The sequence below is a fragment of the Syngnathoides biaculeatus genome, chromosome 14, assembly GCF_019802595.1.
Source record: "Syngnathoides biaculeatus isolate LvHL_M chromosome 14, ASM1980259v1, whole genome shotgun sequence".
NCBI lineage: Eukaryota > Metazoa > Chordata > Actinopteri > Syngnathiformes > Syngnathidae > Syngnathoides > Syngnathoides biaculeatus.
This window is the reverse complement of record NC_084653.1, coordinates 176,869-198,004: the sequence shown is the minus strand read 5'-3', so window position 1 is coordinate 198,004 and position 21,136 is coordinate 176,869. Positions and strand designations below refer to the sequence as shown.

Sequence of the window (21,136 nt, the reverse complement as noted above, 5' to 3'; positions counted from 1 at the left end):
CATCTTATTCTTCACTTGCACACTTTGTCAGGTCAAGAAGGTCGTTGTCAGTCAGTGGGTCCGAGAGGCAATCAATTAGGGTGCAGGTGTCTTGCTTGTCATGTTGACAAACCCCTCATCCCTAATTTGCGAGCCAGCTTCACCGCCTTCTCTACAGCTGAATAGTGAACTTCAGGAGTAAAGCCAGGATAGTCATGCACAAGTATGGATACTGATATTGCACAAGTATGTGCCAATGTCGTGAGGACAGCAGCGTCTTTCACACAGATTTTAATGCTGTCGTTGTCAACTGCCGAGATGAGTGCCTCCATCATGGAGTGGGTGTAGAGTGCCTTAACACAATGTGGGACGTTGACACATCTCTTACGTGTTCTAAATGAAGTTTTTATATTTTGAATGACTCATAAGGAATAGTTCTTATAAACAAAAATGCTTCTTGGCTTGTTGCTTTGTTGTTCTTTGTTCTGAATGTTATACCGGGGCAGCACTGACTGCCGTAGAAAAATTCTGTGTTTTTACAGAACTTGGCCAATGAAGCTGATTTTGATCAGAGCCACGAATGACACCTTGATCCATTGGGTGAATGAGGGATGTGGTGTTCGGAGGAAGAAACTATCTGGACCCCATCATACAGCAGGTCCATTGCATGGCCTCCCGCATACTCCATCAAGAGGAGGACCTTTGTGGGGAGGCCCTTTTCAGCCAGATACAGCTTCACCTACGGAATGAAGCATGTATGAACCATTAATTTCTCAGAGCCTTTGTGATCCAGGCCTTGGAGTTGTGCATGCAGTAGACTGGGAGCAGGTCCATTTTGTTTTTTTTATGCCTTGGGATTTTTTGCTTGATAAATAAAGCCTGGTTTGAACAGAAAACCAGCTGCATTGCGAAACATGATGACAGTCACACGGTCCTTGTGGGCATTGAAGCCTGGCTTTTTCACTTCCTCTCTGAAGAGGAACATGTGCAAAGGCATGCTTTTCCAAAACAGACCTGTTTTGTCCATGTTAAAGACCCTCCCTCACTGATGAGGTTCAGAAATCCCTCCTCAACATGACGATGGGCAGCATCAGTGTCTGCTAAGGAAGCCTCGTCATGCAGAGGCATGCTTTTTAAGCTATAACGCTTCTGAAATTTTTTTAACAACCTTTGCTTGCGGAAAAGCCTGGTCCTCGAGTGGTTGAATCGCTTCTTGCAGTACTAGTGCTGGCTTGAGGTTCGTCGACACTTTCTTCTGCTTCTTCATCATTGTTACCAGGCAGGATGTATTTGTAAAGGGCTTTCGCTTTGATCTCAATCACCTTCATGTCCAAACTCACCGCTTCGTCGACAATCTTGGATCCACAAAGCTAATATAAATTCTGGTACCCCCCCCCCACACACACACACACTCATGCACACACACACACACACAACACACACACACACACACACACACACACACACACACACACAAACTATGAACCCTGGATCTCAGAACTGTGAGGCCAACAATGACCCACCATGCTGCCCAGATTTTAAATCTTTTGTGGTAAATATTAATCAGCAACATTTTAGCTGTCAGATAATCGTCACGGATTTCAAAAGCAGGACAAAGCAGCCTAAATTACGCAACATGAATGGGGGGAGGGGGAAGGATTAAGTTTTAATTGGGCCCCCAAAATGATGAGCAAATTAACGACTTGATTTGAGCCAGGGCTGGACTCGGCATGACATCATAAACTAGATTAATGGCTCATGCACTGATGAAGAATGTTCTAGCTTCCTGTTAGTACTAATGTGGATTGTAGGACACATTGAGAAGACTTGAAATGTATGTTGTGGGGATACACGCGCATCAATTCGGAACAATTATACAATTCACAGTTATAGGACACGTCACAATTATAGGACATTGGGTGCTGTCTTCACCGAAGTGCTGCTCCTCGCAGTTAGGAAAGCCCATGAGCCTGTTGACTTAGCCTGCTCTGGCTGTTAGTGAAAGTGAAGCATTTTACTAACAGAGGGATAAACTAAACAACACCATTCCCATGCCAAAATGAGCATCCTGACTTAAGCTTTTAATCGGGAACAGTTTTTGAGTTTTAACACAAGCGAGGTGGGAAATGGATCACGTGAATCTCACAAGGAATAAAATGTACATAGTGTACAGTACTACATTGCAAGTACTGTTTAAGTTCAAAATGTGTTTAAAAGGGGGAATCTACTGGTTTGCATTAACAATGTATCGAATAGGTCATGTAATATGTACTCTATTTTGACATGTCATGTTAAATCCTCATTTAATAGTGTTTTGAGAAGATTTTTATCGACAACTACGAATTTTCAGGGACTGCCATTTTCAGGAGTCACATGTACCGTGCCACAACAAAGGCTCGATTACATGGGACACCATTTATGCCCAGCGCTGATTTCTCGGATTTAGCCTCGTCTGATGAAGAAATAGCAGTATCGGCCCTGAGCGGCATAGCCATGAGCGGCTCGGCCACTCGGTTGATCAGGAAGGTGGAGCAATATTTCCATACACAGCCATGAGCGGTTCGACCGCTCGGTTGATCGGGAAAATGGGGGAATACTTCCATACAGATTTGAACCTGTGGCTGTAAATAATGCCGTCAAGCGGCAGAGCCGTGAGCTGAGTTCGCTCCCCCTAATGTTGAATATTCGGATAGTTCTTTGGGGGGAATGATGTGGAGTCTGACGAGCTCGCCCCGCCAAGCAGCGGAGGGAGCTTCCCGGCCGAGCGAGCTCACGCCTCCGCTGCTCTGTATGGAAATATTCCTCAGTCTTCCCGATCAACCGGTACTGCTATTTCTTCATCAGATGAGGATAAATCAGAGAAATCAGAGCTGGACATAATGGTGTCCCATGTAATCTATCTAGCATTTGGAACGGCACGTAACACGTCATCCACGAAAATGGCAGCACCACTGAAAATTCGTAATTGTCGATAAAAAATCTTCTCGAAACACTATTAAATGAGAGAGGATTTAACATCACATTGTCAAGATAGAGTATGTATTACATGACCTATTGGATACATCAATGCAAACCGCTGGATTTCCCCTTTAAGAGAAAGAACAGAGCAAGAAGGGCTGTAGTGATTCGCTTAAACAACTTGATTTGCATCATGATTTGTGGTTGACAATTCGATTTAAGAATAATACTGGTTAATTAAAATAAACCAATAATTGATGAATTGCTTCAGTGGATTGGAATCATTCAGTCACTTTTTAACCAAAAATTCAACCAGTGTGATTCAGATAACTAGATACTGAACAGTTAAGCAGAAATGTTCTCAATTCCTTTTGTTGTAAAGATATTGGATAAAATTACTAATGGCTCATACTATGGACCGACGCTGGTACAGGGAGAACATGCTAACTCCACACAGGCAGGGACGGTATTCGAACCGGAATACTCATCCTCAGAACTGTGAGGACATTGCTCTACAGTTGCCCCACCGTGCCACCACACTATGGATCCTTGCCAAAAAAAATTGGACTATCATAGAAAATTTAATTTCCATAATTCTATTCTTTAATTTAGCATCTGTTCCACTTATCTTCATGAGGGTCAAGGGCATGCCGGAGCCAACACAGCTATCTTCGGGCGAAAGGCGGGTTACAGCCTGAACTGGTCGCCAGACAATCACAATCCATACTCTATTCAATAAATTAAACTTTCATAGATTATAGATGCAAGGGACACAGTTTATTATTCCATTTCAAGTATGTTAATTTTACATAATTGGGGCTTCCAGCTCATAAAACCGACAAAATCAGGAATTCAGAACATTAGAATGCTGTGAGCCGATCACCATTTACCTCTCAGTTTTTGGAGACAATTAAGAAAAATTAGGGTCACATTTAAATAAATCAAAATATTGTATTTTCAAAATCCATCTATACATTTTTTAGGATGCATATCCTCACAAGGGTCGCGGGACTGCTGAAACCTATCCGAGCTGTAATTAGGCAGGAGGCAGGGTACACCCTGAATTGGTTACCAGCCAATCCCAGGGCTTAGGTAACATTGGATGACTGGGAACCGAACCCGGGCGGTAAGAGTGCAGAATCCCAATGTGCCACGGCAATAAGGCAATCTGCCAGTGGCATTGGCTAGGAGTTATGGAAGCCCAAAATTCCTTGATGCTGCCAATTCTTTTGTTTTTGGGTCTAGTGCTCATTTTCTTCTCAACAATACCTCTTAGGTTCACAATGGGGTTCAGTGAGTTGTCTGGCCAGTCAAGCACAGTCATGTCATCAACATCAAACCAGGTTTTGGTACTATTGGCAATATGGGTAGGGGCCAAGTCCTGCTGGAAGTTAAAATCTGTATCTCTATACAGATCGTCAGCAGAAGGAAACATGAAATCCTCTAAAACCATCGGGTAGATTGTTGCGGTCACCTTGGATTCAAGAAAGCAGAGGGTACAAAAACCTGCACTGAACATTTCTCCCTAAATCATGACTGACTGTGACTGCTGTTGGACATCCAATTCGATAAGATTTCTGATGCCTATTTTTCATGCAAAGCAGGGTAAGTTTGCATTTTTACGCGACATAAACGTGTCGGTTCGAAATGATATCTACATTCACAGTGTAGGGGACTGTAATGAACAGGTGAGGAGCAGTGACTGGTTTTCCCCACGTATACTGTTAGAATTAAAATGGGGGAAAAAAGGTGTTGTGAACCCTGTAGCAGATATAACCATGAGGCTAAAATAGTTGACTTATGTTTGAATAGTTTTACTGCCATGTCACACTCACTGTTTGGAAACAACTTATGTAAATAAACATTTACAAAAGCACGAAAGGAACTTTGAGGGACAGATGGTGGTGGACTTTGCAAAAAGGATAGAAATGGCAGTAGTGAACACTTTTTTGCCCAGAAGAGGAAGGAACATTTCGTGCCCTACTAGAGCGGAGGTAGAACGACGTAGGTGGATTATATTTTGTGCATACATTGAAATCTGAAGGAGGTTACTTACTGAAAGGTAGTGGTAGGGAAGAGTGTAGCTTGACAGCATAGGATGGCTGTGTGTATGTTGACTGGTGGTGGTAGGAAGATTAAGAAGACAAAAGGTAAGGCAGAGAAGCCTAACACTTTTGGAAAGAGGTGTGACAGGCTCTTGATGGACAGGAGGAGCACCAGAAGACTAGGTGACTACAGCAAAGGCGATTAGAGAGACAGGCACAAGAGTACTTGGTGTGTCTTCTGGTAGGAAAGGGGAGAAGGAGACATGGTGGTGAAACCCCAAATTATTGGAAGTCATACAAGGAAAGAGACTACTGGAGAAGAAATGGGACAGAGGACTGAGGAGAGGCAAAGAATTCCGTTGGAACATGATGTTCATTGATGACACTGTGGTCTGCAGTGAAAGCAAGGAGCAGGTGGAGGAATCAGATGCCCCATCCACCTCATCTGCCTCCTCTCAATGCGGAGGAGCAGTGACTGGACTCTGTGCCCCTCCCATTTAACCGAGCTTCTCACCTTATCTAGAAAGGAGAGCCAGGACTCCATGTAGAAGAAACTCATTGTGATCTGCAGTGAAAGCAGGGATCAGGTGGAGGATCAATTAGAAAGATGGAGCATGCACTGGAAATGAGATGCAGAATAGCCAAAGAAAAACAGAATGTGTGTGTAAATGAGAGGGGTGGAGGGGGAAGAGTGAGGCTCCAGGGACAAGAGATATCGAGGATGGACGACTTCAAATACATGGGGTCAACAATCCAGAGGATTAGTGAGTACGGTAAGGAAGCAAAGAAATGGGTCCAAGCAGGTTGGAACAGCTGGTGGAAATTGTCTGGTGTGTTATGTGACAGAAGAATCTCTGCTAGGATGAAGGGCAAAGTTTATGAAACAGTGGTGAGGCCAGCCATGATTAGAGACGGTGGCACTGAAGAGACAACAGGAAGCAGAACTGGAGATAGCAGAAATGAAGATGTTGAGGTTGTTGCTAAGAGTCAGCAGTTTAAATGGGATTAGAAATAACCATATTAGAGGGACAGGGTTAGTTGGATATTTTGGACAAGTTTCGAAAAAGCAGACTTCGATGGTTTGGACATGTCCAGAGGCAAGAGAGTGATTATATTGGTAGAAGGGTGCTGAACATGGACCTGCCGGGCAAAAGAGCAAGAGGAAGACCAAAGAGAAAGTTGATAGATGCTGTGAGGGAAGACATGAGCGCAGTTGCCATTAGAGTGGAAGATGCAGGCGATAGGTTTAGATGGAAAAAGATGACATGTTGTGGCGACCCCTAAAGAGACAAGCCGAAAGGAAAAGAAGATTCACAATTGCATCGGTGGGTGGATGTTAGATGTGTGGAATGGATCTAGCTGCCAGCGTTGAAGGAGTCTGAAACAGCCTACGGTGACACGTAAATGGCGTGCTTTGAGTTCAGAATGGAGCAGCAAAAAGGCATGTATAAGCCATTGGAGTTGTTTGAAAGAAAAAAAAAAGTGATCAAGAAGGACAACCAATTAATGAGGTCCTCCACATCAATAAATATGAGTGCGGTGAGAAAATAATTTTTGGTGGCTAACTGCATTGCAAAGGGTAAGAAAGCATTTACAATTGGAGAATATCTGATGCTTCCTGCTGCAAGAAATTTGTCGTGAACTTTAAAGAAAGGCTGCAGTTAAGTTTGCTGCATTTTGGCCAGCACTACCAGAAGCAGAGTCATCTTTTCTTCAGATGACAAAGTATGTCAAAAACGAAGAATTTGTCTCTGGTAGTTGGAGGTGCTTTCGTACGCCATACACGACAACAAGAGACAGTCCACTAAGATATATAACGTTGCTGTGACAGTCACGGACCAATAAGGGCTGGTAGTAGTCGAGCAATGATAGAACAATTTTTTTCAACAATTGTGCGGAGGATGCAGAGTCCTAGAGCATTTAGAGCAGTTATAATGCCTAATAAAGAAATAGACCAGTGTAATGACCATTGTGCAAAGGGTGTTGAGACTTCAAGGAATGTATGCAGTTTAAACCGACTAAACCATATATCACATAACTAAGATGGTGTCATTTCTCAGGCAGAAATATTCTGGGGTACCTCCATTTACTAACATCTCTAGTGACACAAAAATTCAGGTTACGAAACGTCTCCTTGGAAAAATATCTCTTGTTACAAAGGAAATTCAGGATACCAAAGGATAAAAATGGCACTGATGTACCCAGGGAAAAAGCAGGAATCATACCATAATTAATTTGGTTACTTTGGGTATTTATGTTGGTACAATGTGAAATTCCCCATTGGACTTAAACACAACACTCAACAATGTCTCGTGTGAGGCACTTCACCTCTACAAAAACAATCAGAGGCGGCGGTGAGCGAGCGAGCTGAAACACCAAGCATGAGCGGACAGTTTTCCGGGAGTGAAGCTAACGACAGCTAAGAACATAAGAGAAAAAGGGATCAAAAATGTCCTGATGAATGTAATATTTTAAAAAGTGCATTTCTCTGACATGAAAGGCCCTTGGTGAAGGAGAAATTAAGCATGCTTCTTAATACCTTTAGGTGAGCTCAAGATATGTACAGTTGTTGTTTTCCACATTGTTCCTATATGGTGTTGCTGAATGATAACTAGAAGTATTGAAACAGTCAACCTGAGCGGTAAAATACACAGATAGACAGCATTTTTTGGACATGAAAAGAAGCATATTTTTGTCAGTTCATGCAAAAGAATGCATATTTTGACTTGATTTCCATGATACATCTGAAAATATTGAATGAGTACAATTTTGTTTTTCATGCACATAATTTATTACATTTTCTTTTTCTTAAAAAGAACAGTTCGTCATATCCTGGTCCTGTTAATCAATTCTCCCTTACAAGGATTAGTCAAATTTTTATGAGTGACAACTCAATTTTCGTTGTTGCATCGGCCTCATTATTGTTACTCATCTTTGTGTCTCCTCATGAACCTAGAATCTTTTGGTTGTTTAATACCTGGAATTAACTTTTATAAATTCTAAAAGCTGGTTACACTGGATTCCCCAAATTACACCAAACGTAAACATCCTGTATGTTGGTTTGTGTGGCACGATGCAGATGCTATTTTGGACACTCGACTGTCATCGAATCATCCTGGCGCTGTTAGAACCTTACACACACTGGAAAAGTACAACACTTTTGGCAATATTATTAAGATTCAATATTTTCAGTCCTGACCCTTTTATCCCAAGATCTCTGCCATTCACCCTCGCATGCTGTTAATTAACTTCTGGTCCACAACTTGACTGGTGGCAGCCCATTCTTGAATAATCAATGCTTGGGTTTGTCAGAATTTGTATAGATACTTTTGTTGTGTGTGTAGCCTCCACTACTCTTTCCTAATAACTTCATTGAGTGGCTCAACTTTATTCCTCTATATAGTTTCCACAGTTCTGCAAATCGCCTTTGTTGTTAAAAATGGGAACTAGCACACTTTCCCTCCATTCTTAAAGGTATAATCCAGACCAGTGTTTTTCAACCTTTTTTGAGCCACGGCACATTTTTTTTTTTACATTGGAAAAATTTTGTGGCACACCACTAACCAAAAATGTTACAAAATGACACTCTGTATAGTATATTTAATGACAATATAATTTCTCAATTTATTTATACTCAGTCAGTGTGAAACCTGGGCCTGTTTAGATGAACACAAAGCCAATATCCTGACAGGAATAGAAGAAAGACACACACGAAGCTCATCTTCAACAGCTCTCAGTCTCTCTCTGTTTTTAGTTTTTATAGCAGTTAGGCTTGAAAAGCTCAGCTCACACAGATATGTTGTGGAAAATGGGAGCAATTTCAGAACAGCTTTGTTGGCCAGAATGGGGCACTCCTTGGCAGCAGTCAACCAAAAACTGTCCAAAGGAAGATCAGCAAATCTTAGTTTTAAACCACGATCCTGTTTCAGTTCAGTGAGTTCCTCCTGCTCTTGTAAAGTCATATCCTTTCCAACAACTGATGCCGAGCTGTATGGGTCCTGAACCCAGTCAAAGCATTCAGTGGAGGCTGAAGAGAAATAAAATGACAACTTCTTATCAAGACTTTTCAAATGTTTACCTATTACCTCAGACAGTGCAGCAGTGTTGCTTTGCTGTTTGTCTGTGAGTGGGAACATCTCCAGGTTGGCACATTGCACATGTTGTTGCCAGAGGTGCACCTTTAAACGGAATCCATTTATTTTATCTGTGCTTGTAAGCAGGTTTTCATTTCCGCCCTGCATCCTTGTGTTCAGTTCATTAAGATGATGAAATATATCAGCCAGGTATGCCAGTTTTGAGCACCACTCATCACTTGCAAACAGATTTGAGTAATCAGACCTCTCATTTGTCAGAAACATTTTAAGTTCCTCTCGCAGCTCATACACACTGGTAAACACCTTACCGCGCGACAACCATCGGAACTCCATATGGAGCAATAAGGCTTTATGCTCCGCTCCGATTTCCTTACACAGCGATGCGAATATACGGCTTTTCAGAGGTCGTGTCTTTACAAAGTTCACTATGCGCACCATATCGTCCAACACAGGAACCAGTTCTGCTGGTAATGTCTTTGCAACGAGGGCCTCACGGTGCAAAAAACAGCGCGTAACAATCAGATCTGGGTTTCTTTCCTTCACTCTACTCACAAAGCCTTTGGTGCGCCCGACCATGGCTGCAGCTCCATCAGTGGACACACTTGTGCAGTTTTCCCACGTAAGTCCTCCCTGGTCAAGATATTCTGATGTGACCTGAAAAATTTCCTCTCCGGTTGTTTTTTCTGGCAGTGCCTTGCAAAATAGGAAGTTTTCTCTAATGTCATCTCCATCCACAAAACGCACATTGGCCAAGAGCTGATAATGTCCACTAATATCCGTAGACTCGTGAACTTGCAACTCAAATTTCCTACTGATGCATATCTTTTCCAAAACATGGCTTTCAATGACTGTAGACATGTCATCAATACGCCTGGCAATTGTGTTATCAGAGAGCGGGACTTTAGCTTTGTCTTTAACTGCATCAGGGCCGTGCATCTCGTTGACAATGGCTTTACAGGCAGGCAGTATTAATGTCCCTGCCACAGTGTGCGGCTTTTTTGATTTAGCAACAAGTTTGGCGACTAGGTAACTAGCTTTGAGCGCTTTCTCATTTACCTTTGTGGTTTTTCTCATAAACGTTGCCTGTTTCTCTGTGTTTACACGCAGGCGAACAAAATAGTCTATCGGCTTCTTTTGAAGCGACGGGTGTGTCGTTTGGAGATGGCGTTTAAGCTTGCTTGGCACCATGGCGCTGTTGGATAGCTTCTCGCACCAGGCATAACAGAATAGGTGTTGTCTCATCCCCGGTGAAAGTAAATCCAAACGAAAGATAGCTTTCACTATATTGCCTTGAGCTCACCGTCTTTGCTTTCTTTTTCCCACCACTCATACGAGGCCCGTCATCCGGGTCAGAATCTTGTCCAGGGCCCAGTTCGGAGTTTGCAGTTGTCCTTTTTAAAAACTTCTCCATGACTGTCACCACAGCCTCTCAGGTGCATCACTAATTCTCTTGGAGGAACGAGGCAATCAGCTACTTGTTGCCACACGGACAAATATTACATTACTCTGCCAGCCTTTACAGCATGGACACTGGACAATGACATAATATCTGCAGAAAATTATTAATAAATGTTAATTTAAAAAAAAAAAGTGATATTGGATAATTTCTCACGGCACACCTGACGATCTCTCACGGCACACTAGTGTGCCGCGTACAGTGGTTGAAAATCACTGATCCAGAGGAAATGTATTTCGTGTGTCAATATGAAAATGTAGCAAAAATTTCGTTTTAAAAAAATTAAGATATTCTCAACACAACAGAAATGAAATAAATTAATGCCAAAGTGCACATTTTCTTTGTAATCCGAATGCCTCCCACGTCTGTTTCAATCCGAGGCTCTGTTAAAGCTGCTTTCGTGAGACGTCACGCAAAGACAACCACAGTACAGAAATGGCTTCCTAACAGACAATCATACACGTGAGTAGGATCTAGACGATAGACAGCAGTGAAGAAGTTTTTATGGAATGTGTAAATGCTACTGGCTTCTTGTGCGTGCATAAGAGATCACACAGGTTTTCGAAGCAATGAGTGTTTATTTAACTCCGAGGACATGGAAGACTATGACCGGCTACACACAGACTGCCACAGGTAAATAACTAGAACATAGATAAGGGACTCAACCCATAACACCTAGGAGAGGTGTATTCCCCTATCCAGCATAGTGACAAACAACCAATAATCTACAGAATGCTCCGTGGAACTGAAGGGGAGGAATTTTCTTATTCTTCCGATGTTCAAAAAACATCCCATGCAGGTGTAATTCAACCATATACGTTCGAACCGGTGTGACGGTCTGAGCGTCGAATGCAACACAAGGACGGGATTCGGCGAGACCTGACGAAGTTGACGTGGCATTTCGCACCCAAAACACATACTGGTAGGTGTCTCAAGAACTCTACCTACACCTTGTTGACGAAATAATCTTAATTCAAATGCGTTTAAACGTCTGATGCTGCTTGCACACAACAGTGAGTCGTTTGTCTGCGTTGTTGTATTTGCGACTGAGTCGGCGTGAAACAAAAATCGAAACCTTCGGTATCATTCTGCGTTTAAAGATTTAGCCCGTATTTTAAATAATGTACCTAACACTTGAGAGCACAAACCGCCGTAGTCGAATTTCAGCAAGACCTCAGTGTCAACAGTAACACTAACTTTACACAGTGTCCAAATTTCGTCACCTCCTAAACATCACATGGATACGGATATTAGCTGACATATCTGTATCAGTATTGTATTTTCATTTAAAATGAGGTAAATACTTGTCAATACTAAACAATTGAACACGTATGCACTTACTTGCTACCAATTCCAAGTGAACGCTGTACTGTGTTTGCAAAGCAGTCCTCCGTGAAATGCTTGGAACATATTACTGTCCACTTTGATTTGTAAGTCCAATACACCCGCTTTGTCTTCACAAACCTGTTCCATAACCTGCAAATTCGTTCATGTTTTGCCAAATCTAAGTGATATTTCGAACACAATCTTGAGACTTACTTTGACGCTAATTTATTTCATTTCTGTTGTGTTGAGAATTTTTAACATTTATGAAATTTTAGCTGCGTTTGTATGATAGACAAAATACATTTCCTCTGGATTAGACCTTTAAGGCATATTTTCACCTGCTATTATTCTGTTGAAGAAGTTGGAAAAAAAACTCCACCGCCACCTCTCCAAATTGCTTCCATATCTCCACAGGTATGTTATTCGGACCAGCTACTTTTCCATTTTTCATCCTCTTTCGTGCCTTTCTAACTTACTCCTTACTAATCATTTCCACTTCACGGTGCATCACATCCTCATCGACTCTTCCTTCTCTCTTATTTTCTTCATTCGTCAACTTCTCAAATTATACTATTTTTAATGTGAATCTATTTAGCACATGAGTGAAACCCGTAAACATTTCCATCTCTATCCTTAATCACCCTTTCCTGCTGCACATTCTTCCCATCGCTATCCCTCTGTCTGGGCAACCTGTAGAGATCCTTTTCTCCTTCTTTCGGGTCCAACCTGGTGTACATATTGTCATATGCTTCTGTTTTAGCCTTTGCTACCTCTATCTTTGCCCAACATCGCATCTCAATGTATTCGTTTCGCTTCTCCTCACTTCTCTCAGTGTCCCACTTCTTTGCTAACCTCTTTCCTTGTATGACTTCCTGTATTTTGGGGTTCCACCACAAAGTCTCCTTCTCCCTTTCCTACCAGAGGACATACCAAGTACTCTCCTGCCTATTTGATCACCTTAGCTGGAGTAGCCGAGTCTTCCGGGAGATCCTCCTATCCACCGAGAGCCAGTCTCGCCGGTTTCCGAAAGGCCTCACAACATGCATCCTTTCTGAGATTCCACCATATGGTTCTCCCTTTATCTTCTTAATCTTCTTCCCCACCACCAGTCATCCTACACGCCACCATCCTATGCTGTCGAGTTCTCTCTCCCCAATCAGTACTTTACAGTCAATCACCTCCTTCAGATTACATATGTCAACCAACTCCTGGGTTTTTCCTGTCATAATCCCAACATTCAAGGTCCCTACACTCAGTTGTAAGGTCCGTGCATTCCTCTTTTTCTTTTGCCGAAGAATCCACTTTCCTCCTCTTCTTTGTCTTTGACCCACAGTCGCTGAATTTCCACCGATGGCCTGCAGGTTAATGGTTCTGGGGGTGGACGTTTTTCATCCAGGCCACAACCGATCTAGTAAGGGATTCTTCAAATGAACCCTAATATTTGTTTGGCCAAGTTTTAAACTGATTCCTTTCCTGACACAATCCTCTGCATTTATCTGGGCTTGGGACGGGCCTACAGATTGCACTGGCTTGTGCCCGCATAGGGCTACAATAAGAAAGAACTGTTATGGCAACAGAAAGACCTCAGCCAGGAAGCTAAAACTTGTGCACAAATGGTTCCTCCCAATGGACAATGACCTCAAGTATACTGACAAAATGGTTCAAAATGGTTTGCTGATAAAGTCAATGTCTTGGAGCAGGGGTGCTCAATGAGTCCAGCTGATCGCAAGGCAGTTTTTGTCGATCGCATGACGTAGTGCTAAAAAAAAAATAAATGAAAAAAATAAAAAGACGCCAGCCTATCATCCATCTCATTGCTTGATTCAGGTGTGGCAGAGACGTCGATCGCACGCACATAAAGGCACGTTCTAGCAAGCTTGGCTCCTATTTACGGTCTCTCTTTTGCTTTCTCCACGGCCCTTTCGTCGTGGTCCACATGTGCACTTGGCACCAGGACACCCGAGGTTGCAATTCAATGATCGACTGTGGATGTGTCATCAGACTTGCGACCGCTTGTCTCGGACACTTGGGTGAAAAGAGGGGCGGAGCTGTCAACTGATCACCAGGTGGTGGCCAGTTTGCTCCGATGGTGGGGGAAGATGCTGGTTTGAGATGGCAGGCCCAAATGTCTTGTGCGGGTCAGCTGGCAGATTTCCCTGTCAGATGGTATTTTAACTCCCATCTCCGAAAGACCTTTACTCAGGTTGTGGGGAACATTGAGTCTGAGTGGCTGATGTTACACAATTGCATTGGTGAGGTGGCCGACCAGAGCTGTGGCCGTAAAGCGGTCGGCGCCTGTCGTGGCGGCAACCCCAGAACATGTTGGTTGATACCAGCAGTGAGGGATGCAGTCATTCTGATGAAGGAGCCCTATCGGGCATTTCTGGCCTGTGGTACTCCCGAGGCAGCTGATAGTTACCGGCTGGGCAAGCAGAATGCAGCTTTGGTGGTCACTGAGGCAAAAACCCATGCATGGGAGGAGCTCGGTGAGGCCATGGAGAAAGACTTCAAGAGGGCTTCAAGGAAATTCTGGTCCAGCATCTCAGGAGGGAGAAACAGGGACCGTAAACACTGTGCAAAGGTAGGATGGGGCACTGCTGACATCGACAACGTGAGTCGGTGGGGTGAATACTTCAAACACTTCCTCAATTCCACCGACCCCCCCTCCCATGAGGAAGCAGAGTCTCGGTTCTCTGAGGTTGTCTCTTCTATCTCTGGGGTCAACGTACCTGAGGTGGTTAAAAAGCTCCTTGGTGGCGGGGCCCTGGGCGTGGATAAGATTTGCCTGGAGTTCCTAAAGGCTCTGGATGTTGTGAGCTGTCCCGATTGACACGCCTCTGCAACATTGCAAGTACATTTTTAAGAAGGGCAAGGTGCGTTGTAACTACAGGGGCAGGACACTCCTCAGCCTCCCTGGTAAGGTCTATTAAAGGGTAGTGGAGAGGAGGGTCCATCAGAAAGTCAAATTTCAGACTCAGGGGGAGCAATTTGGTGTTTGTCCTGGCCACAAAACAGTGGACCAGCTCTACCCCCTCAGCAGGATCCTCAAGGGTGCATGGGAATTCACCTAACTAGCCTAAATGTGTTTTGTGCAATTGGAGAAGGCGTTCAGCCTTGTCCATCAGGGAGTCCTGTGGGGTGATTCTTCGTGATTATGGCTTACCGAACCCCCTGATAAGACCCGTTCGGTTCTTGTACAACCAGTGTCAGAATTTGGTCCATATTGGTCCCTATGGGGGCACAAACCAGTGCAATCTATAGGCCGGTCCCAAGCCCGGATAAATGCAGAGGGTTGCGTCAGGAAGGGCATCCGGCGTAAAAACTGTGCCAAACAAATATGAGCGTTCATCTAAAGAATCCCATACCGGATCGGTCGTGGCCCGGGTTAACAACACCCGCCCCCGGCACTGCTAACCTGCAGGGCGTCGGTGGAAATTCAGCTACTGTGGGTCGAAGACAAAGAAGAGGAGGAAACCAGATCCATCGTCAGAAGAAAAAGAGGAATGCACAGAGCCTACAACTGAGTGTAGGGACTTTGAATGTTGGGACTATGACAGGAAAAGCTCAGGAGTTGGTTGACATGATAAGGAGAAAGGTTGATATTCTGTGCATCCAAGAGAGCAGGTGGAAAAGTAGTAAGGCTAGAAGTTTGGGAGCAGGGTTTAAATTATTCAACCACGGAGTAGATGGGAAGAGAAATGGAATAGGGGTTATTTTAAAGGAAGAGTTGGCTAAGAATGTCTTGGAGGTGAAAAGAGTATCAGATCGAGTGATGAGACTAAAATTTGAAATTGAGGGTGTTATGTATAATGTGGTTAGCAGCTATGCCCCACAGGTAGGATGTGACCTAGAGTTGAAAGTGAAATTCTGGAAGGAACTAGATGAAGTAGTTATGAACATCCCAGACAGCGAGAGAGTTGTGATTGGTGCAGATTGTAATGGACATATTGGTAAAGGAAACAGGGGCGATGAAGAAATGATGGGTAAGTACGGCATCCAGGAAAGGAACTTTGAGGGACAGATGGTGGTGGACTTTCCAAAAAGGATGGAGATGGCTGTAGTGAACACTTATTTCCAGAAGAGGGAGGAACATATAGTGACCTACAAGAGCGGAGGTAGAACCACGCAGGTAGATTATATTTTGTACAGACGATGTAATCTGAAGGAGGTTACTGACTGTAAAGTAGTGGTAGGGGAGAGTGTAGCTCGACAGCATAGGATGGCAGTGTGTAGGATGACTCTGGTGGTGGGTAGGAAGATTAAGAAGACAAAGGTAGAGCAGAGAACCATGTGGTGGAAGCTGAGAAAGGAAGAATGTTGTGCGGCCTTCCGGAAAGAGGTGAGACAGGCTCTCGATGGACAACCGAAGCTCCCGGAAGACTGGACGACGACAGCCAAGGTGATCAGAGAGACAGGTAGGAGAGTACTTGGTGTGTCATCTGGTAGGAAAGGGGAGAAGGAGACTTGGTGGTGGAACCCCAAAATACAGGGAGTCATACAAGGAAAGAGATTAGCGAAGAAGAAGTGGGATACTGAGAGAGAGAGACACGAAAGAAGGAGAAAAGGATCTCTACAGGTTGGCCAGACAGAGGGATAGAGATGGGAAGGATGTGCAGCAGGTTAGGGTGATTAAGGATAGAGATGGAAATGTGTTGACTGGTGCCAGTAGTGTGCTAAATAGATGGAAAGAATACTTTGAGAAGTTGATGAATGAAGAAAATGAGAGAGAAGGAAGAGTTGAAGAGGCAAGAGTGAAGGACCAGGAAGTGGAAATGATTACTAAGGGGGAAGTCAGAAAGGCACTACAAAGGATGAAAAATGGAAAGGCAGTTGGTCCTAATGACATACCGGTTGAGGTATGGAAGCAATTTGGAGAGATGGCTGTGGAGTTTTTGACCAACTTATTCAACAGAATACTAGCGGGCGAAAAGATGCCTGAAGAATGGAGGAAAAGTGTACTAGTTCCCATTTTTAAGATGTTCAGAGCTGTGGGAACTATAGAGGAATAAAATTGATGAGCCACACAATGACGTTATGGGAAAGAGTAGTGGAGGCTACACTCAGGACAGAAGTAAGTATCTGCGAGCAACAGTATGGTTTCATGCCTAGAAAGAGTACCACAGATGCATTACTTGCCTTGAGGATGCTCGTGGAAAAGTACAGAGAAGGTCAGAAGGTGCTACATTGTGTCTTTGTGGATCTAGAGAAAGCCTACGACAGAGTACCAAGAGAGGAACTGTGGTACTGCATGCGTAAGTCTGGTGTGGCAGAGATGTTAAAATAGTACAGGACATGTATGATGGCAGCAGAACAATGGTGAGGTGTGCCTTAGGTGTGACAGTGGAATTTAAGGTGGAGGTGGGACTGCATCAGGGATCAGCTCTGAGCCCCTTCCTGTTTGCAGTGGTAATGGATAGGCTGACAGATGAGGTTTGACTGGAATCCCCATGGACCATGATGTCCGCAGATGATATTGTGATATGCAGTGAAAGCAGGGAGCATGCAGAGGAACAATTAGAAAGATGGAGACATGCACTGGAAAGGAGAGGAATGAAGATTAGCCGAAGTAAAACAGAATATATGTGCGTGAATGAGAAAAGCGGAGGGGGAAGAGTGAGGTTACAGGGAGAAGAGATAGCGAGGGTGGACGACTTCAAATACTTAGCGTCAACAATCCAGAGCAATGGTGAGTGTGGTAAGGAAGTGAAGAAACGGGTCCAAGCAGGTTGGAACAGCTGGCGAAAGGTGTCTGGTGTGTTATGTGACAGAAGAGTCTCTGCTTGGATGAAGGGCAAAGTTTACAAAACAGTGGTGAGGCCGGCCATGATGTACGGATTAGAGACAGTGGCCCGGCCATGATGTACGGATTAGAGACGGTGGCACTGAAGAAACAACAGGAAGTAAAACTGGAGGAAGCAGAAATGAAGATGTAGAGGTTCTCGCTCGGAGTGACCAGATTGGATAGGATTAGAAATGAGCTCATTAGAGGGACAGCCAAAGTTGGATGTTTTGGAGACAAGATTCGAGAGAGCAGACTTCGATGGTTTGGACATGTTCAGAGGCGAGAGAGTGAGTATATTGGTAGAAGGATGCTGAGGATGGAGCTCCCAGGCAAAAGAGCGAGAGGAAGACCAAAGAGAAGGTTTCTGGATGTGGTGAGGGAAGACATGAGGGCAGTTGGGGTTAGAGAGGAAGATGCAGGAGATCAGCTAAGATGGCAAAAGATGACACGATGTGGCGAGCCCTAACGGGACAAGCCGAAAGGAAAAGAAGAAGATTGCCGGCAGTTAGTCTGACTCGTCCCCTCCTTGAGCATCACCTTATTGTGGTGGAGGGCTCTGCATGTCCCGATGATCCTCGGAGCTAAGTTGTCTGGGGCTTCAAGCCACAGGTAGGGTCACCCATGGCAAACAGGTCCTTGGTGAGGGACCAGACAAAGTACGACTCCAAAACCCCTTTGACCAATACAAAAATTGGATCTTGGTTTCCCTTGCCCGGACGCCGCTCAACAGGGCTCCCCTCTGACGCCAGACCTGGAGGTGAGGCTCAAAAGGCAAGCATCTGGTGGCCAGGCCTGCACACATGGGGCTCAGCCGGGCACAGCCCCAAAAGGTAACATGGGTCCCCCTTCCCATGGGCTCACCATCTGTGAGAGGGGCCATAGGGGTCGGTGCAATGTAAGATGGACGGTGGCCAAAGGCGGGGGACCTTGGCGATCCGATCCCCGGCTACAGAAAATAACTCTAGGGACATGGAATGTCACCTCTTTGGCAGGGAAGGAGCCCGAGTTTGTACGTGAAGTCGAGAAGTTCCAACTAGATATAGTCGGACTCTCCTCTACGCACTGCTTGGGCTCTGGTACCATTCCTCTTGAGAGGGGTTGGACTCTGTTCCACTCTGGAGTTGCCCACGGTGAGAGACGCCGAGCAGGTGTTTGTATACTCATTGGCCCCCGTCTCAGGGCCTGTACGTTGTGGTAAAGATGGAGCTAAATTGAAAGGCAAAGCTCTCAATTTTCCAGCCTATGTTCCTACCCACACTTATTGTCACAAGCTGTGGGACATGCCGGAGAGACTACGTCTCACAGCTGGCCTGGGAATACCTCGAGATTCCTCCGGAATAGCTGGATGAAGTGGTTGGGGAAAAGGAAGTCTGGGTATCTCTATTAAAGCTACTGCTCTCGTGACCCAACCCCGAGAAGCAATAGAAGATGGATGGAGGCAACAAAATCGTCAGAGGTGGGGTATTGCGTCCCATTTGCTTCGGTGGTGAGACAGGAAAGAAGAGGGAGGTGTAAAAACTACTACCTGTCCCTTTTTGGCCATAAAATGGCCGAGGCCACATTCGTTTGCTGTCCGTCTTTGATTTCTCTCCTGCATGCAGGTCTGTGTCTCTCACCCCAGGCACACTCCTTAAGCTTTCTACTCAGACCAAACAGCCCAGGCAAAAAGTCCCACCTCACCCTGAGGTGATGCGGCCACATCGGAGAAGCTTCGATTGCGGCACATCATGCATGTGCTCAAAGCTATCTTTCATGGGGCTCAAGCACCACAGTGAATGACGGAAGCGGACACCACACATCCGGTCTGAACTTCTGGTGAGTACCTGTTCTCGAGTGACCTGCCTAGAGACTCCACCTCCTCTGTTCTCCGGCCAAACCCCAGAAGCTCAACTCGCCTGCCTCAATCATGTTTAACACTCATGAGTCCAACTGTATTGTATACTAAAAGTAGAGAATGTTGCATATAATATAAATTATAATATAAATTTACAAGAACAGGAATCCAACTATACATGCATTGCCATCCCAAATTCATTAACACCCTCAAATTACAAATCCGATTCAGACGCAATGTTCATCTGTTCTTCTCCTGGATTATTCCTTTTTTGGAGATTCCCTGTTAGATGCCGTCAGAATTTAAAAACAATTCCCGACATGGTTTGCTTTGTGTTTGAAGTAAAGAAAGCCTCTGGTTGTTGAGAAGCCATTCAATTCATAAAGTGCAGCAACCTTCAGTTTACGAGATTTGAATAAAGATATAGGTTTGTCACTTTCTCTAAATGTTATACATAAAAAAAAGTTATGTTGTGCCTGATCACTTTAGAAATTAGATTTATAATGTAATTTAAAATTACGGTTCGCTGAACTGGAAGTGACACAGGCGTTGCCTCCATCTACCCCTTCCATCCTACAGAAATTACATTTTCATTTAGCGTACTTTTCAGACTATAAATTGCAGGTTTTTTTTCATAGTTTGGCTGAGGGTGGGACTTATATAGTAAGTAAGTAAGTATCTTTCGGCTTGTCCCTTTCGGGGTCGCCACAGCGTGTCATCTCAGATGAACGCACATACATGTTTGGCACAATTTTTACGCCGGATGCCCTTCCTGACGCAACCCTTCTCAGGGAGTGGAGGCCCCAGTGGGATACGAACTCACAACCCCTGGATTACCAAACCAGTGCTCTTACCGCTGAGCTACAGGGCCTCCAGGGGTGCGACTTATATGACAGAGCAATTTATAAGTGAAATTATTAACACATTCTTTCCATCCAAGTGGCATAATGGAACAGCTATAGACTGGGCCTCACAGTTCTGAGGACTGGGGTTCAAATCTCTGCCCCGCCTGTGTGGAGCTTGCATGTTCTCCATGTGCCTGTTTGGGTTTTCTCCGGGCGCTCCGGTTTCCTCCTAAATTCCAAAAACGTGCATTAATTGCCCCTAAGTGTGATTGTGATTACGACTGTTCTCTGTCTCCATGTGCCCTGCAATTGGCTACCAACTAGCTCAGGGTGTACCCTGCCTCCTGGCTGATGACAGCTGGTATTGGCTGCAGCATTCTCCACGACCCTTGTTAGGATAAGTGGATGGATCAATGCTGTGGCTTTTGACCCAATTCTGAGTGACCAAAAACCCATCCAAAGCAAAACCCATGTTACCCTGACTTGAGCGGAGTGATGAATGCACATAGAGCGGTGCTTAGACAAGCTTGTGCCCACTTCGAGTCAAGCAATCACTCATACTATGCCTCTTATGCTTCTCAAGATTGTTTAATGTAAATTTTTCATTGTCGTGGGACCCAAGAAAGACAGTGGTGCTACCAGCTACGAGGGAAAGAAAGTTGAGCAAATCACAGTGGCTCAAAGCACACTAAGCAAGAAAATGCAGTGTGTTTTTGTTATGGCTCTTGCTAGCAAGCATCATATGGCTAAGTCGACGATCTTAAAGAATAAAAGTGTAATCAAAGGCAGCTAGAGTTGTCAAAGGGGTGACTAGATT

The 21,136-nt window shown here is 44.4% G+C and overlaps 1 protein-coding gene across 11 annotated transcripts in view; it reads right to left on the bottom strand.

Annotated features, from left to right (window-relative positions):
* LOC133512717 (homeobox protein PKNOX1-like) overlaps positions 1–21,136 on the bottom strand; it is a 112,381-nt gene that overhangs the window by 77,481 nt on the left and 13,764 nt on the right. The gene's annotated exons all lie outside the window — the stretch shown is intronic.